Consider the following 20,527-nt stretch of genomic DNA (forward strand, 5'->3'; position numbering starts at 1 on the left):
TGCTTAACTAAAATTCAACATGTATTGAGAAAACCTCATAGAAACCCACACTTTGTAAACAAATGGAAAACATTATTTAAAGAAGGAATTTAAGCACCATGCATGGGTAGATAATGCTTCCAGAGGAGATAAATTGTTAAAACACAAATCCCAATTCTAGATGTGGGATCTCTCTCTCTCTCTCTCTCTCTCTCTCTCTCTCTCTCTCTCTCTCTCTCCCTTTCTCTCTCTGTCTCTCTGTCTCTGACTCTCTGTCTCTCTGTCTCTTCCCCCCCCTCTCTCTCTCTCTCTCTCTCTCTCTCTGTTTCTCTTTCTTTCTCTCTCTGTCTCTCTTTCTCTGACTCTGTCTCTCTGTGTCTTTCCTCTCTCTCTCTCTCTCTCTCTCTCTCTCTCTCTCTCTCTCTCTCTCTCTCTCTCTCTGTCTTTCTCTCTGTCTTTCTGAGCAATTTGTCAGGAAATCACAAGCACCCTGCCCAAAACACAAGCCATTCCTACCACTCTTGTTTATCCATAAAACTGGATGGGGAGACCTTATTGCTGAAGATGCAACATGCTTTAGGTGTGGGACCTAAAGAAATCACAATAGAACTGACATGAAAATTTACTTCATACTGGCTAATGCTCATAGTGCCAGAGATTCTCTATAGGATTCTTGGCAAAAAAAATCCATCAACTGTGTTATCCACTGGTCAACAGTACAGTATAAAATACTGATATGTCAGGCAAATATGCTTAATATTGCAATAGAATAATAGTAAAATAAAGGTATTTGGGAATCAACTGGTTTCGATTAGATCTAAAGTCTGCCTCACTAGAAATAATCAATGCCTGGTGCTATAAAGCTGGTCAAAATCTCATGTCTCCAAAGATCATGGCTCATAAGGGAGAACCTACTACTATTTTTAATTCTTTTTATCTAGATGGATGTGTCAAACTGCCCTATAAATATTTTTTATATAGCCAGAGATTAGTGTTTCCCTCAGCCTAGGCCAGAGAAGCTTCTCTGCAGTGGTCAGTGGTTAACGTAAAGACTAATAACTGATCTAAGTGTTACGAATAAGCAATTGTTGAATGCTCAGCCTTACATGGGATATCTATATCATATGCTACCACAAAATGTTCAGTGAACACTATGAAAGAGGATGTAAAAAAATGTAAGAGCTAGAGGATGGGAAAGTGCTAGGAAGGCTACCTCCTGAATATGACCTCTTCAGGGATCTCAAGAACTCACAGCAGCTGTGCTTACCAATGTAAGACCTGCATAATATCAAGCCAATTGATTTTCTATCATGCACTGTGGAAAGGATTATGATGTCTCATTTCTCCCTGGGGAAATATTGTCACTTGATGAACTACAAGTCAGGAAATAAGTTTTGGGGCTTCTTTTACTTTTGGTTTTTTCCCAATGATGTAGCTACAGTTAAGTTTTCTATGCTCCCATAAATAACCCCAGACGTATGCATATGCAAGAAAACCTAAATAAATTCCCTGTCTTGTAAAACAAAAAATGAGGAGGACTTGTTATAAAGAAGTGCTTTAGAGGGAGTGAGGATGCAATAAAAATAATGGAGGGAATATGGTAAAAATAAAATACAATAAAAGAAAAAAAACATTTGTGGAAACAGTGGGATAGGTCAACAGATATTTGCTGTAAATCTTGATGACCTCAGTTTAATCCCTGGAACCCACTTAGAAAGGCAAGACAATTGACTTTCATAAATTGTCCTCTGATCTCCACAAGTATGACATGGCACACACACACACACACATGCACACATTAAATAAATAAATGTAATAAAAATAAATTTCTTGAGGAATAGACTTTGTCCTGCACCTCAGACAGCATGCACATTCACACTATTTCATAGCATACACCCTATCCCACAAAGAAATGTGATAATTAAATCTACCTTATCAAAACAGTGTACTGGATTTGAAACACTGACTTAAGATAAACTTTTCTGTGACCTCCTCCCAACAGATAACTGTGCTAGAATAAAAACATTCTACAAAGTAAGACACAAGCACCCATTGACTGCTATTGGGTAATGACAAAGGCAGAATTAAATATGTAGATTACAACTACATTCAAACTCATTCTTTTCAAGGAAGTGACTGATCCCACTCTGAGAACCTAGAAAGACTTTACCTTATTCTCTAGCAGGAGCAGGGTGGAACTGACACAAGTACCTTCAGTCCTTTGGGGTCAGTGCCTCTTAGAATCCTGACCTTGACCTTTCTTTGATTCTGAAACACTATTATCACAGCTGTTCTAGCCACCAGGCCACATTTACTCTCAGCCATCTCTAGTCCCTGTTCTCTGCCCTGTTTTGGCTTCAAAGGACTCATTATTTCCTAGGATGAACACAAGAGCAAAATACCCCAACATCAGGAGAAGGAGAAGTAGCTTGCCCATCTCATTCTGGGCTGTCAGAGGACACAGGAGAACAGCTGGTAGCAAGTGCTCAGAAGGTGCTAGGGTAGATGAGAGCAGGTTGCAGACTCTTCTCTGAGCTACTCCCAGGATGTGGGCAGGAGCTTCCCTCCAAATCTGCCTGAGGGTGTGTATTGTCACTATCCAGGCTCATGAAAGTGTCCCACACAACCAACTCCTGCAGAGCTTCAAAGAGCAAAGGGCATAGAGATGTCTCAGGATCTATCTCACGTTTATTCAAAGATGAAGCTAGATTGTTTATGTCCTAAGTGAGCTCCTTCAGGCTGAGTGGAGAGTAGGATCATGGACCTTTTATTTCTATCTAGTCTTGACAATGGTGAGGGTAGCAGCAACAATAGAACCTTGCTCATAATGGTCTTAGCCTAGAAATATGGAATACCCAAGATATAATCCACACATCAAATGATGTCCAAGAAGAACTGAGGAGTATCCCATGGTTCTGGAATGGCTCAGTGAAGCAGTATAGGGCCATACCAGAATAGGGAAGTGGGAAGGGGTGGATGGAGGAACAAGGGGAGGGAAGAGGGCTTATGGGACTTTCTGTGAGTGGGGAGCCAGAAAAGGGGAAATCATTTGAAATATAAATAAAAAATATATGTCATAAAAAAAGAAAATACATTTTTTTTAAAAAAATAGCTTATAGGTTTGAATCCACAGCATTCCCTTAGATAAGAACAGACAGCCATGTTTTGCCCTTGAATGGTAAGATGTGAAAAATGGATCCAGCAGAGAGCTGACTTGGGTGAGACTGCCATAGGTGTCACAAAAAGTCCCAGCTGGGTATGGGGGTCCCTGGGATGGGGGTCCTCATAGTCCATGTAGATGAGGATTTGGCAGTGACAAACAGAAACAAACACAGAATCAGTTTAAATCTGAGTGTACTTTGCAGCTCTCAAGCAGGGAATTTTATACATTAAACCAAACATGACACAATTCTTAGAAACCACATCCAGCGAAACAATCATGAATACCAACAAGAATCATTTGGAACAGTAAAATACAAAGCATTGATTCTAAAACTACATGTTCAATGAATCACAAACAGAAAAGGTAACTTCACCATCACAATATAACAATTCTACAAGAATATATTCAATAGGACACTCATTCAAGGCTAGTGGAATATTCCCAAGAAAAGGTTAATAAATGTTTATGGTCAGTGCTCTTAAACACTGAAATAACTTTCCAGCCCATATGGCAAATTATTGATTAACATCTAAACCTGATACTTTATAAGTATTCAAAGCATAAATTTAAACTATTTTAATTCTTTCTAATTGAGGCTTTCTTTACCATATCCCACCTCCAATGACAAATGTGTATCCATATGAAATTTTTTTTCTGGGAAAGTTTTATCTATCATAATAATTTTGTAAATGATTTGAAAAGTAAAGCATTGCTTTCCCTGGAGATAAGAACATGTTCATGACCCATCTCAAGGGATGGTTTCATACCCATTATTCTTGCTTAAGAACATTGTCTAGGCTGTCAGGAAGCTGTAACTAAGAAAAGGAATGAAAGAGAACAAAACAGAAGAATGGCCATGAGAACTATGGCTCAATGTGTTTTCTCTGGCGGACAGTCCCAAAACTGGTTCCAGGAGACTTTATTCTTTTGAAGTTTAATGCCTCAGATTGTGGAACTTGTCACACAGATTCTACTGGAGTCTGTGTGGCATCTCCCCCCACCCTCTTTTTTTTAATTGAAACTCGTAAATTTCTCTTTTGGCTGTAGAGATGGAGGAAAAGATTAATTAGAAGATGAGTGGAAAATTAAAGAGAAGAAGAATTATTCTTGTAGCCACGGCTACAACAATGTTTCAATGTAGCCAGCTAACAGGGTCAAAAAAAACTATAAACCAAGGTTAATAGACTGATCCAAATCCTCTATGCCAGCAGATTCAACATGTGCTTCGCTCGTAGCAAAAATTTGGGCTTGTAAATGAGCCATATCATAAGTGATATCATTGTCTTTCTAAATTTCCAACAAATGTTTTTAGTAATATTCCAATTGTGACTTTCATTATAAGGTTGCACATATGTACCAAAAGCTGACTTGGCACTTGGTAGAAAGCTGAACCTTTAATATTTTCTACATCCTGTCCTAATGCCAAAACCACATCCTCTAAAGCATCAAGTTTTACTTGTAACTGTTTATCTATAATTCGTTGACTTGCAAGTATTAAAGAGACGATTTTACTTAAACCATCAAAAAATTTGCAGTGCTTATACCTAAAACTATTGCAACTGTTGAAAGTGTAAATGAGGTAAGGATGACGATTAAAGCACTAATGCCTAAAACTAAAGCTACAGCAAAACACTTTGGTCTCATTAGCTCATTAACTCTTTTAAGCGTTTGCAAAGTTATATTATCAAACCAAACATCATCTTTCAAATCTACAGTCAGCATCACATAAGAAGGTCTTTGTAATAGCAAAATAACTGAATACTTTTTCACTGAAATGTGATCAATACAGTTATAATACATTTGGAACAGCTGACATGATAAAATCGTTCTGCCTTAATAATTTGTAAATCTGAGGACTGTCCAACGAGTATACCATAAGGAAAGTTTAGGCAAGATCTAATTGCCAAAGGACTGCTCTTCAATTACTTACGCTTTGTTAGAAGAACCATATTAGTTGCAGCAAAAAGTATAAATAATCCTGGAGAAATATTAGAAATATTATTTGGAGAAGAGAGAGCAAGCGTCTTCATATTCCGTATTACTTCTCTTGACTTCTTTTGCTTCTTTCTTTTCTGGGTACTCAATAGATGATTTTTGGTGGAAGGGTCGAATAAGTCTGCCTGGGATCCAGACTGGTGTTTCTGCATTCTGTACAAAAACATATACATATCTTATTCCTGAGGTGATTAACATATCTGGCCCTTTCCAGTTACCTGTTAAAAGATCCTTCCACATTACTAAAAGAGTAACAGAATGCTGTAGGGGAGCCCAATGTTTTTGCATAGGAGTAAAACCTTTATCATCTGCATTAAGGTGATTAATGGAAAATAAAGCATGGCTTAGTAATTGTGAAAGCAAATAGTAATGGCCAGTGGATTTTAATCTTTGAAGTTTTACCTTAAGATTTTGATGAGTCCTTTCTCTGATAGTCTGAACTTGGAGGATATATGGAATTCCTTTTGTATGATCTGTACCACATCGAGAGTAAAACTGTGCAAAAGCTTGAGAAGCATAAGCTGGAGCATTATCAGTTTTAATTCTTTTTGGGACACCTAAAGAGGAGATGCATATAATAAGATGTTGAATGACATCTTTCTCAGCCTCCCCAGTTCTGGCAGTGGCTATGATCACATGAGAGTAGATATATATAGTAACGTGTACATACCCCAATTTTACAACTTCTGGGACATGAGTTACATCCATTTGCCACAAAACTTGAGTCTTAAGGCCCCTAGGATTAACTCCCATCTTTAATGGATCATATACATCAGGAAAATATTCAGAGTCCTTCACAATTTACCTAGCCCGTTCTTGTGTCAAATTGAACATCCTTCTCAAAGCTAATGTGTTCTTATGATGTAAAGCATGACTTTCTAATGCTTGTTCAAAAATACTAGCAATCAAGTGTTCTTTTGACAATAAAACTGCCATAGCATTTCCGAAATTCAATGGACCTGGCAAGCCAGTACATCCTCTGATGTGTCTTATAAAAATTTTCTTTTTCTGGATTGAATTACAATTTTGCAACTGAAGCAAGAGTGATATAATTTTGAAATTTCCAGATATAAGAGCTGTCTCTATATCTGGGGAAAATGAGTACATATTTTGAATCTGTATAAAGGTTAAATTCTTCAGGTATGTGTTTAATGGCAGTAGTAACTGCAATAATTTCCACCTGCTGTGCAGAAATTACTTTTGCATTTTTAATCATTACAGGTCTATCTTTTATATAGACAGCTGAAATTCCACTGGATGACCCATATGTAAATACTAAGAGGGCATCAGAAATAGGTTCTAATGTTATTTTGGAAGGAAAGATTATTTCCATTTCTCCTACAATCTTTAATATAGGGTGTTGAGGTACATGGTATTTGATTTGTCCCATATAATAAGCAAATGAAATTCCCCCATCATCTGAAGCTTGAAGTAAGGACTCCAATTGTTCCTTATTATAGGGTTACCAATATCATATATTTCTTTGCTCAATACTTCCCTGGATCTTAACCTTCCTTTAATATTTAATTGATTACAATTAAAGGATACACATGAAAGGATAAGCAGATACCATTTTTACTCGAGTAGGAGGGAGACAAATCCATTCCAATACACCTTCTTGCCATAAACATGCAGTAGGTGTGTAAAATGTTTTAAGTATAATAAGAGACCATGTCTTAGGTAGTTTATCTGTTTTACTCTAGCATCTTGCATCTTTGTTCTAACAATTCTAAATGTTTTAAGGCTTCTTTTGTAAGCTGTCTTTTAGAATAGGGATCAGGATCTCCTTTAAGAATTTAAAATAAATGATGCAACTGTCTTGTGGTAATTTTTAAATATGATCTAATCCAATTAAAATTTCCCAATAATTATTGAAAATCATTAAGTGTCTTTAATTTATCAATCCAAAGTTGCAATTTTTGAGATATAACATATTCATTATTAATTGTTTTCACCAAATAATTTATTGGCTTGTTATGTTGAATTTATCAGGGTCGATAATTAGTTCATGCTAGGTTAATGACTCAATCATTTTTCAAAATTCAGTTAAGTCCTTCATTTTTCTGCTATAAGAATATCATGCATAAAATGTAGAATAAAAACCTTTTTATACTTAGCCATGATGGATCTTAAAGCTTGATTTACTAACTTCTGACAAAGAGTTAGACTCTTTTTCACACCTTGAGGAACCTTTCATTGATAACTTTGAAATGGTTTTTGTACATTGAGAGAAGGAATGCTGAAAGCAAATCTTTGTGTATCTTACGGTTGTAACATTATTTTGGAAAAATAATCCTTTAAATACATAGCTATAATATAATAATTCCCTGGAACAGTTACTGGAGATAGAAATCCTGGCTGTAAAACTCCCATATGATGCGAGGGAGTCTCCTAATATCTTGTAAGAGTCTCCATTTGCCTGATTTTTTTCTTAATGACAATAACATGAGTATTCCATGGACTGTTAGATTCTTCAATATGTACTAACTTCAGTTGTTCTTCTATTAATTGTTCTAGAGTCTGTATCTTTTCTTGAGTAAGGGACTACTGATTCTTCCACACAGTCACATCATTAATCCATAAAATTTTATCTGCATATAACTCATCAGCAGCCACTATAAACAATGCTGATCATTCCAATTTTCATCTATGGTTAATTTTACTTTCATTTCCCCTAAGATATCTTGTCCCCATAGGGAGAATGGCAAAGAGAAAATAATGTAAGTTTGAAAAGCAGTCATTTTGCCTTCACATTCCCATGTCAGGATTTTTGAACTTTGAGCTACATTGGAAGGTAGTCCCAATGCCACCAGAGTAGACATGGTATGAACTATAGGACATGTCCCAGGCCAGTCCTTCCCTGCAATGTAAGACCTATCTTCTCCTGTGTCTAAAAATTCTTGGATATTTTGTCGTTCTACCTTTAAAAATTTTTAAGACTCTTTGTCTAGTAATTTCCCGAGCCCAGGCTGACACTTCCGTGAATCCAAACTCTCCATCCCTTCTAATCTGTTTTAATATTGTGTTGGGGAGTTGTATATAAGGGAGTAGTATTATCTGAGCTACCCACTGGTTTTTATGTAGTTGTATTGTTTCTTTTAATGGCCTAATCATAATTTTAATCTCTCCATGGAGTCTGAATCAATTACTCCAGGAAGAACTTCAAATTTTTTGTTATAACTTGAGCTTCTCCCTATTATAAAGCCAAAGGTGCTAGGTGATAGTGGCCCCTTAAATCCTGTATCTACCAATTTCACTCCCTCATAGAGAGTATATACTCTTTGTCTACTGCAAGATCCAATCATGTACTTCCTGATGTTGCTTTAAGTAAGCTTATGATGATAAACCCAGGGGCCACAGGATTCAGTTACTTTTACCTTCCTCTGTCTCCGTATTTTGCCCTTTTTTATTTCGGGGCAGAAGGCATGTCTCTCACCCCATTTTTTGTCTCCTCACCATTCAGAGGTGTTCCATCTTTATGAAATTTTTATTTACATGCATTCCTCCAATGCTTTCCCTTCTTACACCGAGGACATAACCCCAGACGTTGATTTTCTTATTTTTATATGTTGAAGTCTGCTCTTCTTTTTTACACTCTCGGCTCATAAGCCCTTGCTAACTGCAAGAAAAGCACAAAACCTTTTGGTTTCTTCCTCCTTTTAAGTTCTGACCATAGGCAAAAAAAAATGTTGCCCTTGCATTGCTTCAGCATAGGCTAACACTGGACCACTGCTGGTGAGGCATCTATGCATGCTTTGATGTAATCTTTCACAGTCCTGTATTTCTGATAAGTCTAATTAGTTGCTGGCAGAGAGTATTGGCATTTTCCCATGCAAGTTGATTTAATAATACAACACGTTCTCAGAGGGAGGAGGATTATGTCTAGTCCTTTTTCCAATCTAGCAATAAAATCTTCTAAAGATAGGCTTCCTTGCTCTGGGAACCACTGACTGGCTCTCAATACAAAAATCATAAAATGCTACTAAACTTTTCTCTGAGGTTTTAACACCGATAATTTCTAACATATGTCTCAGTACTGCCAAGAGCAAGCCTAGGTTTATGAACTGAGAATGCCTCATGATTCTTACTTTCTTTCTTTCTTTCTTTATTTTTATTTACATTGCAAATGATTTCCCCTTTTCTTGGTCCCCACTCCCCGCAAGTCCCATAAGCCCTCTTCCGTCCCCCTATTCTTCCATCTACCCCTTCCCACTTCCCTGTTCTGGAATTCCCCTATACTCTTGCACTGAGTCTTTCCAGAACCAGGGCCCACTCTTCCATTCTTTTTGGACATCATTTAATTTGTGGATTATGTCCTGGGTATTCAAAGTTTCTAGGCTAATATCCACTTATCAGTGAGTGCATACCATGACTGATCTTTTGAGACTGGGTTACATCACTTAGTATGATGTTCTCCAGCTCCATCCATTTGTCTAAGAATTTCATGAATTCATTGTTTCTAATGGCTGAATAGTACTCCATAATATAACTTTCTAATCCTCTTAACACCTCTATAGAGGAGTCTGAAGCACTCTTAACAAGGTCCTATCCTTAACCTGAAAAAAGTTTTTTAGAAAAAAGAGAGAGAGAAAGCTTACTTTCTTCGAGCCCCCAAGTTGAAGCACCAGCTGCTATGGACCACTCTAGCCAGCTTTGGGGGTCCCTGGAATTGAGGGTCCTCGAAGAACAGGTGGGAAAGAATTTGGTTGTGACCCCCAAAAACAAACACATAGCCATTTGTATCTGAGTGTATTTCGCAGATCTCAAGCAGGGGATTTTATACATTAAACCAAACATGAACTCTTGGAAACCTTATCCAGCGCTATAATCAAGAATACCAACAAGAATCATTAGGCAAAGTAAAATACAAAAATCATCTAAGCATTACAACTCTGAAACTACATGTTCAGTGAATCACAAACAGAACAGATAACATCATCATCAAAATATAATAAATCTAAGAGAATATATTCAATAGGGTGGTCATCCAAGGCTAGTGGCATATTCCCAAAAACTGGTTAATAAATCTTTCTGGTCAGTGCTCTTAAGTGCTGAGCTAACTTTCAGGCCCCTATGGTCAATTATTCCTCAACATCTAATACCTTATTCTTTATAAATGTTCAAATGTTTTCTACTTTTTTAATTCCTCTCCAAAATTATTATTAAAATATTTTATTTCTTTACATTCCAGTTGCCCTAATTCTCCGTCCCCACTCCCAGAGTTCTTCACCCCATATCCCTTACTCTTTACTGCTCAGAAGATGCTCCCCCCTCACCCCCAACTCTAGCATCTGTCTTCCCTGGGGCATCAAGTCTCTACAGGATGAGGCAAATCCTCTGCTACTGAGGCCAGACAAGGAAATCTTTTGCTAAATATATTCTGATGTCCACAAATCAGCCCATATATGATCTTTGGATGATAGTTTCATCTATGGGAACACTGAGGGGTCTGAGTTAGTTAATTCTGGTCTGATGTTCTTCCTATATGAATGCCATCCCCTTCAGCTCCTTCAATCCTTCCCCTAACTATTCTATAGGGGTTCGTGAGACCTCAGTTCAATGGTTGGCTGTAAGTATTTGCATCTGTCTTAGTCAGCTGCTGCTTGAGCAACTCATAGGATACCCATGCTAGGCTCCTGTCTGCAAGCACAACATGGAGTCAATAATACTGTCAGGGGTGCTTGCCCATGGGTCGGAGCCCAAGTTGGGCAGGTCACTGGAGGGACGTTCCTTCATACTCTCCTCCATTTTTCCTTGCATTTCCTTTAGATTGGAACAATTCTAGCTCAAAAAAGTGAAGTTAGATACCTGGCCCCATCCCTCTGCTGAGGACTCTATCTGCTAGAGGGGGTCTCTTAAGGTTCCATCACCCCACCACTGGGAATTTTGTCTAAGATCATACCCATTGAGTCATCAGAGCTTCAGATGGCCAGGAAAATGACTGGAATTATGTAGCTGTGGGGAGTGTGGTGGGGGATCCTCTAAAAAGTCAAAGATATGGGATGTGAGAGGCTCCCAGGACACAGTGGGGATGATCTTAGTTTTAATTCGTTCTAATTAAGGCTTTCATTACCATATGCCAAAACACACCAATGATGACACTCATGTAGCCCTATGAGATTTGATAAAAAAAAACTGGGAAAGTTTTATCTATCATAATAATTTTGTAAATGAATTAAAAAGTAAAACATTAGTTTCCCTGGAAATAAGGTCATGTGAATGACTCATCTCAAGGGGTGGTTTCATACCCATTCTTGCTTAAGTTTATTGTCTAGGTTGTCAGGAAGCTGTAACTAAGAAAAGGAATGAAACAGAACAAATCAGAAGAATTGCCATGAGAACTATGGCTCAATATGTTTTCTCTGGCACAGAGTCCCACAACTGGTTCCAAGAGACATTCTTCTTCTGAAGTCTAATGCATCAGTCTATGGAACTTGTCACACAGATTCTACTGCAGTTGGTGTGGCATCTCTCCCCTTTTGTTTAATTGAACTCACAAATTTCTCTTTTGGCTGGGGAGATGGAGGAAAAGATTAGTCAGTAGATGACTGGAAAAATAAGGAGGAGAAGAATAATTATTCCTGTAGCCACAGTAACAACAATGATCCATTGTAGCCAACTAACAGTGATAAAACACCATAAACCAAGGTTGATAGACTGAGCCAAATCCTCTATGACAGCAGATTCAACATGTGCTTTGCTCTTAGCAAAGATTTGGGCTTGTAGTTGAGCCATATCATAAGTGATAGTGTTGTCTTTCCAAATTCCCAACAAATGTTTTTAGTAATATTACAGTCGTGATTTTCATTATAAGGTACACATATGTGCCAAAAGCTGACATGGCACTTATCAAAAAGGTGAACCTTTAGTATGCTCTACCTCTTGTCCTAATGCCAAAACAACATTCTCTAAAGCATCAAGTTTTACTTTTAACTGTTTATCTATAATCCGCTCCCTTGCAAGCATTAAAGATAATTTTTTAATTTAAATCAGTAACAAAATGTGCAGTGTTTACACCTAAAACTATTGCAACTGTTGAAAATGCACATGAGGTAAGGATGGGTATTAAAGCACTAATGCCTAAAACTAAAGCTGCAGCAAAACACTTTGGTCTCATTAGCTCATTAAATCTTGTAAGTGTTTGCAAAGCTACATTTTCAAACCAAACATTATCTTCCAAATCTACAGGAAGCATAACATAAGAAGGTCTTTGTAATAGCAAAATAACTGAATGCTTTTAAATTGAAATATGATCAATAAAGTTAGAATACATTTGTAACAGCTGACATGATAAAATTGTTCTACCTTAATAATTTTTAAATCTGAGGACTGTCCAATGGTTATACCATAAGGATAATTTAGCAAGGATCTAATTGCCAAAAGAGTTTTAAGATAGTTTTTAGTTTTAATTGCCTTAGGCTTTTTTAGAATAACCATATTAGTTACAACAAAAAGTCTAAATAGTCCTGGAAAAAACATAAATAGTATGTGGAGAAGAGCAAGCAAGCTTCTTCATATTTCATATTTCTTCTCTCTCCTTTTTTTGCTTCTTTCTTTTCTGGGTTCTTGATAGAGATTTTTTTGGTGGAAGGGTCGAATAAGTCTGTCTGGGATCCAGATTGGGGTTTCTGCATTCTGTGGAAAAACACATGCATATCCCTTTCCCAAGGTGATAATATATCTGGCCCTTTCCAGGTAGCTGTTAAAAGATCCTTCCATATTACTAAAGGAGTAACAGTCTGATGTAGGGGAACCCAATGATTTTGCATAGGAGTAAAACCTTTATCATCTTTATTAAGTTCACTTAGCTGTAGCAAAAACATTGGGCGGCCTGTTCTTCTCATATGATCATATTTCTGATTTCTCAGAAGTAGAAAAGGGCATTTCCTCTTTTTGTTTATGTTAGAGAATTCTTCCTGTTCTCCAGCTGTATAAAGGGAACAAATGACTATCATTTATCTCAATCCATTTTCTATCTTCCATCATGAATTCAGTCACAAAAGTTCGCATACTGCTCATTGTGACTATCTCTTCTCAGCTCACATTGAGAAAATCCATTCCTGTGGCAGTGATTCAAATTTGCTTAATTTTTTCTCAAGAGTATCTGGTCTTATGTTGAGGTCCTTGATGCATTTGGAAATCTGTTAGTGTAAATTTATGTTTATTGAAAATTTCCTCATACCCAAGCTAGCTGCCATATAATTGAAACTGGACTATTATATTTATTTAACAAGCATTAGGGCACAACAACGGAGAAGTATTACTCTATTTTAATCATCTAATTAGGCTACAGGCCCATCCAAATTCCAATGATACTTGTATGCTATAGCTTTCTCTGCTCCTGATGTTTTCTCATGGTATCTCCAGGCTTCCCGCCCTGTGTCAAATCCCCATTCTTCTTTCTCTTACTCCCACATCCACTGCCTGGGAGGAAGTCTACCCTATTCTCTCCCCTGCTCAGTCATTGGCTGATCATGGCATTCATTGACCAATCAGAAAATAATTGGGAAGCAATGTTTGCACAACACTCAAACAGCGATTCTTAGGATAAGAACTCTAAATAGGTATGGGGAACAGAAATCAACATTTGAATAAAAAAAGGATAATTGCTACACAATAATATTTTGCCTTCAGAGAAAAGTTTTATGCAACAGGATAGATACAGTTCTGTTTTCATTCTTCTACAATGAGATATCCAGTTTTAAGAACATTCCTTGAATATTCTGTCTTTTTTTTCATTGTGTATTTTTTGCCTTTCTGTCCAAAAATAAAATGCTCATAGGTATGTGGAGTTTTTTCTGGATCTTCAGTTTAATTCTATTGATCAACATATATACTTTTATGCCAATATGCTGTATTTTTGCTAGCACTATGTAATACAATATGAAATCTGGGATGATGATAATCATGTCTAAAGTAGTTCTTTTATTATCAGAGTAATTTAAATTATGCTCAATTTAATTATTTTTGTGTTTTTATATAAAGATTAAGATTGTAATTTTTATTTTTGTGAAGAATTGTACAGGAATTTAATGTCAATTGCTTTTGGTAAGATGTTATATTACTCCTACTGATCTATAAATATGAAGATCTTTCCATCTTCTGGGGTCTTCTTTAATTTCTTTCCTTTCTGCCTTAAAGGTTTTGTTATACAGAAATATATTATACTTTGTATAACTTTGTCTTTCACTTATGTGGTTAGAGATATCCTAAGGTATTTTTGAGGATATTGTAGAAGGTATTATTTCTATAATTTCCTTCTCATCATGTTTGTAATTTTTATATAGAAAGGCTACTGAATTTTGTGGGCTCTCTTTGTATATTGCCACCTTGTTGAATGTGTTTATCAGTTGGTCCAGTGGAGTCTGTTAGTTTTGTAAACTCATATCAACTGCAAGGGATGCTTTAACTTCTTATTTTCCTATTGAAGAAGCTTGGTTTCTTTCTGTTGTCATGTGGCTCTAGCTAACAGTTCAAGTTCTGTATTGAAAAGGTATAATGATAATAAGCACACTTCATCTATTCCTTATTTTAGTGGAATGCTTTTAGTTTCTCTCCATTTATGAAGAAAATGGTGGTTGACTTGATGTGCATTTTCATCATTATATTTTATTTTTAATATTTCTTTACTCAGAATTTACTTAAAACACATTTATAACTCTAATTTCTCAGCATGGTTTCAATTGAGACCCAAATAGCAACACATTTCATTTGCAATGCAACCAATCTTGCTTCCTCACCATGTTACAGACTGAGCAAGCCAGGCACTGACTTGTGCAATTACTAACACAAGACCAGTACACAGTGGCAGAGGGTTTACAAATGGAAATTCCGGGTCCCGTGTTTATGCACCCAACCACTATACACTGTTTTCATCATTATATTGTATTTTATGTTGTCTCATTAGGAAAGTAATTGTGAAGGGGTATTTTTGGTCATAACAAGGACTTTTCTGTATCTCTTGAGAAGACTATGTGGATTTAGCATTGGAGTATGTTTATATAGTATATTATATTCATTGATATCATATGCTGAACCATCACTGAATCTGTGGTATGCAGTTAAGCTAACCATGGTAAATAATAATTTCAATATGTTCTTGAATTGGGTTTGAAAGGATTTTATTCAGAGTTTTGTATCTATCTTCACAAAAATATTAGTTTTTTAATTTCTTTCTTTTTTGTTGTTATTGGGTCTTTAGGTGTTTTGTTATCACGGTCTGCATAAAAAAAGGAATAAGACATGTTCATTCAGTTTTTAGTTTGGAGAATAACTTCGAAAATATTTTTGCTGGCTTTTTGAAGGTTTGGGAGAAATCTGTGTTAAATTCATCTGGCTCTGGACTTTGTTTTTGGCTTATGATACTTTAATTAGAATTTCTGTTTCACTACGAGATAGTAGTCAATTAAAATTGTTCTTTTCATTATGGTTTAATTTTGGTAGGTTATAGAAATCAATATTCACCCATTTTTGAGGCTTTACAGTTTTTCAGAAACAGATTTTTCTAAGTATGTCCTTTTGATTCTTTGAATTTCTTAGGGGTCTGTTATAGTAGCTCTCTTTACATACATCTCTAATTTTATTCATTTGGTTCTTCTTTCTATATCTTTCCTAACTTGACTAAGGTTTTGTCAATTTTTCTGATTTTCACAAAGAACCAATACTCCACTTCAAATTTCTTTGTAATTTTGTTTCTATTTTATTGATTTTACCTATGAGTTTAATTTCTTTACAATCACTGTTTTTGTGATTTTCTTTAAATGGTAAAGAAATTTGTAATTTCTTTACATTGACTGTTTTCTTCTAATTTTCCTATAGCTTTTAAGTCATTAAGTTATGAATATAAGATCATCACAGTTTTTTATTTAGTTGCTTAGTGCTGTGAGCTTGCCTCTTAGAAAGGCCTTCCTTGTGTCTCGTATGTTTGGATATACTGTTTTACCATTTTCATTCAATTCTGAAAAATTCTTAGTTACTTCTTGATTTTTGCCTTGACCCATTTTTCATTATGTGTTTTTCAATTTTCAATTTGATTTATAAAATTTCAATTTTATATTGTTTCTGTTGTTTTCTTGTTGTTGATGTCCAAGTTTAATTCATGGTGATCAGAAAGAAGGCAGGACATGTTCTTTCTTTACACACACACACACACACACACACACACACGCATATATATATGTGTGTGTGTGTGTGTGTGTGTATACACAGTGAGAGAAAGACCAAGAGATACAGAGAGAGACCGAGAGAGACAGAGAGAGACAGAGAGAGACAGAGAGAGACAGAAAGAGAATCAGAGAGAGAGAGAGAGAGAGAGAGAGAGAGAGAGAGAGAGAGAGAGTTACTTTCTGTCCTCATATGTTATCAACTTTTAAGATAGTTCAATCAGCTGCTGAGGAGAAATAAATTCTTGGGACTGAAATATTCTTTTACTGTCCTCTGTAGAGGTGGGTTTGTGGACATAAATTATGTCAACCAATTATTATCATAGAATATTCATTTTTCTCAGCCACTATACACAGAGAGATAGTTTTGTTGTATATAGTAGCCTATACTGGCATTTGTGATCTCCTGGAGCTTCAAAGAATACCCATCCATTCCTTCTGGCCTACAATGTCACCATTGAAATGTCAAGTGTTATTCTAATAAACATGTCTTTGTATATGACTTGTTATTTTCCCTTGCAATATTTAGTATCCTTGCTCTGTTCTGTACATTTAGTGCCTTTTTTATTACATTTTATGGGGAGTACCTGTTTTGAGACCAATCTTGGTGTTTTGTATGCCTTCAGAAACCTGATGGGATCTCCTTTTTGCATTGGGGAATTTTTGCACTATGGTTTTTTATAAGTATTTCTGTGTCTTTGAAATGAATAACTTTTCCTTCCTCCATATTTACATTGTGTTCCACATTTCATGGATATTTTGTGTCTAGAATGTTTTTGACATAACATTGCTTTTTACTGAGCCATTCATTTCTTGTATCTTGTCTTCAAGATTCAAAATTCTCTTCTTTCCTTCTTTTAATCTGCTGGTTAGGCTTACCTCTGTGGGTTTTGTTTGATATTCTGAGATTTACACTTCCACTTTTATTTCAGTTTGGATTTTCTTTAATAATTCTATTATTTAAATTTTACTTTCAAGGATTGAATTATCTTCATTATTTCACTAAACTATTTGCTTACACTTTCAAAGTCTTCATTAGAGCATTCATGTAATCTTTAGGGTCATTGAACATCTTCATAATTATTATGTTGAAGTTCATTGTTTTGTAAATAAGCTAAATCACTTTTCTTGTAATTTATTGCAATAAGGTAGTTACCTCGTGGAAAAAAACAGATTGTCTTGGATGTTTATGTCTTTGTTTTGAACTGGGGTTTAGGCATCTGAAAGGCTATGTGATTCCTGGTAGAGGTTTGCCAACTGTCACAAACAAATGGATATGGGATAGGAGAGAAGTACAAAAGCAGTAGTGGGAAAAAATAGAGAGACACAGGGTACACACCAAGAAGCAGAATCCTCAGTAGATAAAGGTAGAATAAGAAGAGGGACTCCTACAGGCAGGTGCATCAGGATAAAGAATAAGCCCGAAGAAGTAAAATAGAAGACAGGAAGAATATTAAGGGTTGCTGAATCAATCCCCAGTCCTGTGTGGCCACTGGAATTCCCTGATCCATCTTATTATTGCATGGTGCTAAACTTGGGATGAGTTCAAAGCAAGAATTACTCTTAACAGGATAAATTCTATGAAAGCATGGAGTTTATTCAGTGTTCATCTATGATCCTCCCACAAACATGATAAAGTAGTCATACCAATACTTTACTTCTGGCATCAATTTATGTTTTAATTGACGTTTCTTTTATTGTGATAAAACACCATGACCAAAAGCAACATGGGTGTTGGTTGTGGTATTTCATCTTACACTTTTAAGTGACAATCTGTCACTGAGGCTATTAAGGCAGGAACTAAAGCAGTACAGGGAGGTGGAGGCAGGAACAGAATCAGAAGCTATGGAGAAACATCATTTACTAGATTGCTTCCCATGGCTTACTCAGGTTGCTTTCTTATACCATTGGTACCACTAGTCCACAGTTGATAGTGTTTTCAGTAGATTTGGTCCTCCCATATAAATTATTATTCACAAAAATATCCCATAGGCAAATCTGATGTTTGCATTTTATTAATTGAAATTAAATCTTCTCAAATGATTTTATCTTGTGTGAAGTTGACAAAACAACACCCATAAAACAATAAAAACAATAAAAAAACCCCAAATAAATAAACAAAAAACTAGACACATCAGATGGTTTTATACATTTATGACCATTTCTGTATACATAATTTTCCAGAACTTAAGAATGGCATGGGTAGGTGGCGGTGGTGGCAGCGGCAACAGCAACAGCGGCTGGTCCAGAGGAAGGGCCATCAGCAGTAGAACCAAGGTGACAGGGTCCAGGCAGGCCTTGCGCCCACAACCACTTACCATCGCTGGCCAGCCAGACTGCAAGCAGCGGCGGATTTATGGCACCATTCACCACACCGAAGCCTGCCTCCCACCAGTCAGTCAGGAGAGACTCACCTCCATCTTGGTTCTTGGACTCCAGAGAGACAAGATAGCTATGCAAACATAACCCGAAGCCAACATCGTGGTGGTCTAAGCCTGACATGCGTTGATCTGAACCCAGGCCCTGGACTGTTCGGGGGGCGGGGGGTATCGGGTGCCAACCCAGCCAGGAGGTTGTTTGCCCAGCAATGTGTGTGTGCCGCCATTTTCCTACGGGTTGCCAGACAGTTCTAGCAGGCAAAGCCAGGTAACAGTCATAGCCCGAGGCTAACATAGCATGGGTCTAAGCCCCTACAGGCCCTGGACTGACCCCAAGACCTGGGCTGCTTGGTGGGTCATCTGTGTGCCAACCAGACCAGGAGGTTGTTAGCCCAGCCGACTCTCCTGGCACATGCAGGGAGCGTGCATGCCGCCATCCTGGTCACCTGACAGACCCAATTAGCACTCATAGCCTGAGGGGAACTTTGCTCAGAACTTTGCCTGCCAGGATGTTGCCTAGACTCAGGGCCTCAGCAGCTAGGCTAACCTTGTGTGCAACAACCCGGTTGGGAGGTCGGCTGCCCAGCAGAGTGATCAGCACTCAGAAAAGGGCCTGCAGCATACACCCTCAGCACTCCCTGAAGGAGCAAACGGGCAGCATCTGGTTCACAGACACAATCTGGGGCAAAGCACACTAGGACTGCAAGGGCACCCAAGAGGAAAACAGCACATCAGCAATCTGCAACAGGGGAAACCCAGCCATCTAGTGTTGTAGAAATAGTCCTAGAGCCTCTCAGGGGGCTCAAACACCAGCCAGAGACAAGAACAACTAAAGCCAGAGAACAAGATGGCAAAGAGAAAATGCAGGAACGCTACTAACAGAAATCTAGGCAATATGGCAGCATCTGATCCAAACTCTCCAAGATCAGCAAGTCCTGGTTATGCCAATACACCAGAGAAACAAGATTTGGATTTAAAATCACTGGTCATGATGCTGCTAGAAGAACACAAAAAGGACATAAATTAATCTCTTAAAGAAATACAGGGGATCATGAATAGGCTAGAAACCTGTATAATGGAAACACAAAAATAACTTAAAGAAATTCAGGAGAATAAGGCTCAAGACATAGAAGCTAATAAAGAAGAAACGCAAAAAAAAAAAAAAAAAAAAAAAACACTTAAGGAAATACAGGAGAACATGAGTCAACTGGCAGAAGTCATGAAAGAGGAAACACAAAAATCTCTTAAAGAATTAAAGGAAAACACAAAGAAACAAATGATGGAACTGAGCAAAACCATCCTGGATCTAAAACAGAAGTAGAAACAACTAAGAAATCACAAAGGGAGACAATTTTGGAAATAGAAAACCTTGAGAAGAAATCAGGGGCCATAGATGCAAATGTCAACAACAAAATACAAGAGGTGGAAGAAAGAATCTCAGATGCCGAAGATACCATAGAAACCATTGACTCAACAGTCAAAGAAAATGCAAAGTGCAAAAAGCTTGTATCCCAGAACATCCAAGAAATCCAGAGTACAATGAGAAGACCAAACCTAAGGATTAGAGGTATATATAAGAGTGAAGATTTACAACTGAAAGGGCCAGCAAATATCTTCAGCGAAATTATGGAAGAAAACTTTCTCAACTTAAAGATAGAGATGCCCATGAATATAAAAGAAGCTTACAGAACTCCAAACAGACTGGACCTGAACAGAAATACCTCCCGTCACATAATAATCAAAACCCCAAATGCACTAAACAAAGAATATTAAAGGCAGTAAGAGAAAAAGGCCAAGTAACATATAAAGGAAGACCTATCAGAATTACACCAGACTTCTCACCAGAGTCC

Source organism: Apodemus sylvaticus, chromosome 7 (genome assembly GCF_947179515.1).
Source record: "Apodemus sylvaticus chromosome 7, mApoSyl1.1, whole genome shotgun sequence".
In the NCBI taxonomy this organism is placed as follows: Eukaryota; Metazoa; Chordata; class Mammalia; order Rodentia; family Muridae; genus Apodemus; species Apodemus sylvaticus.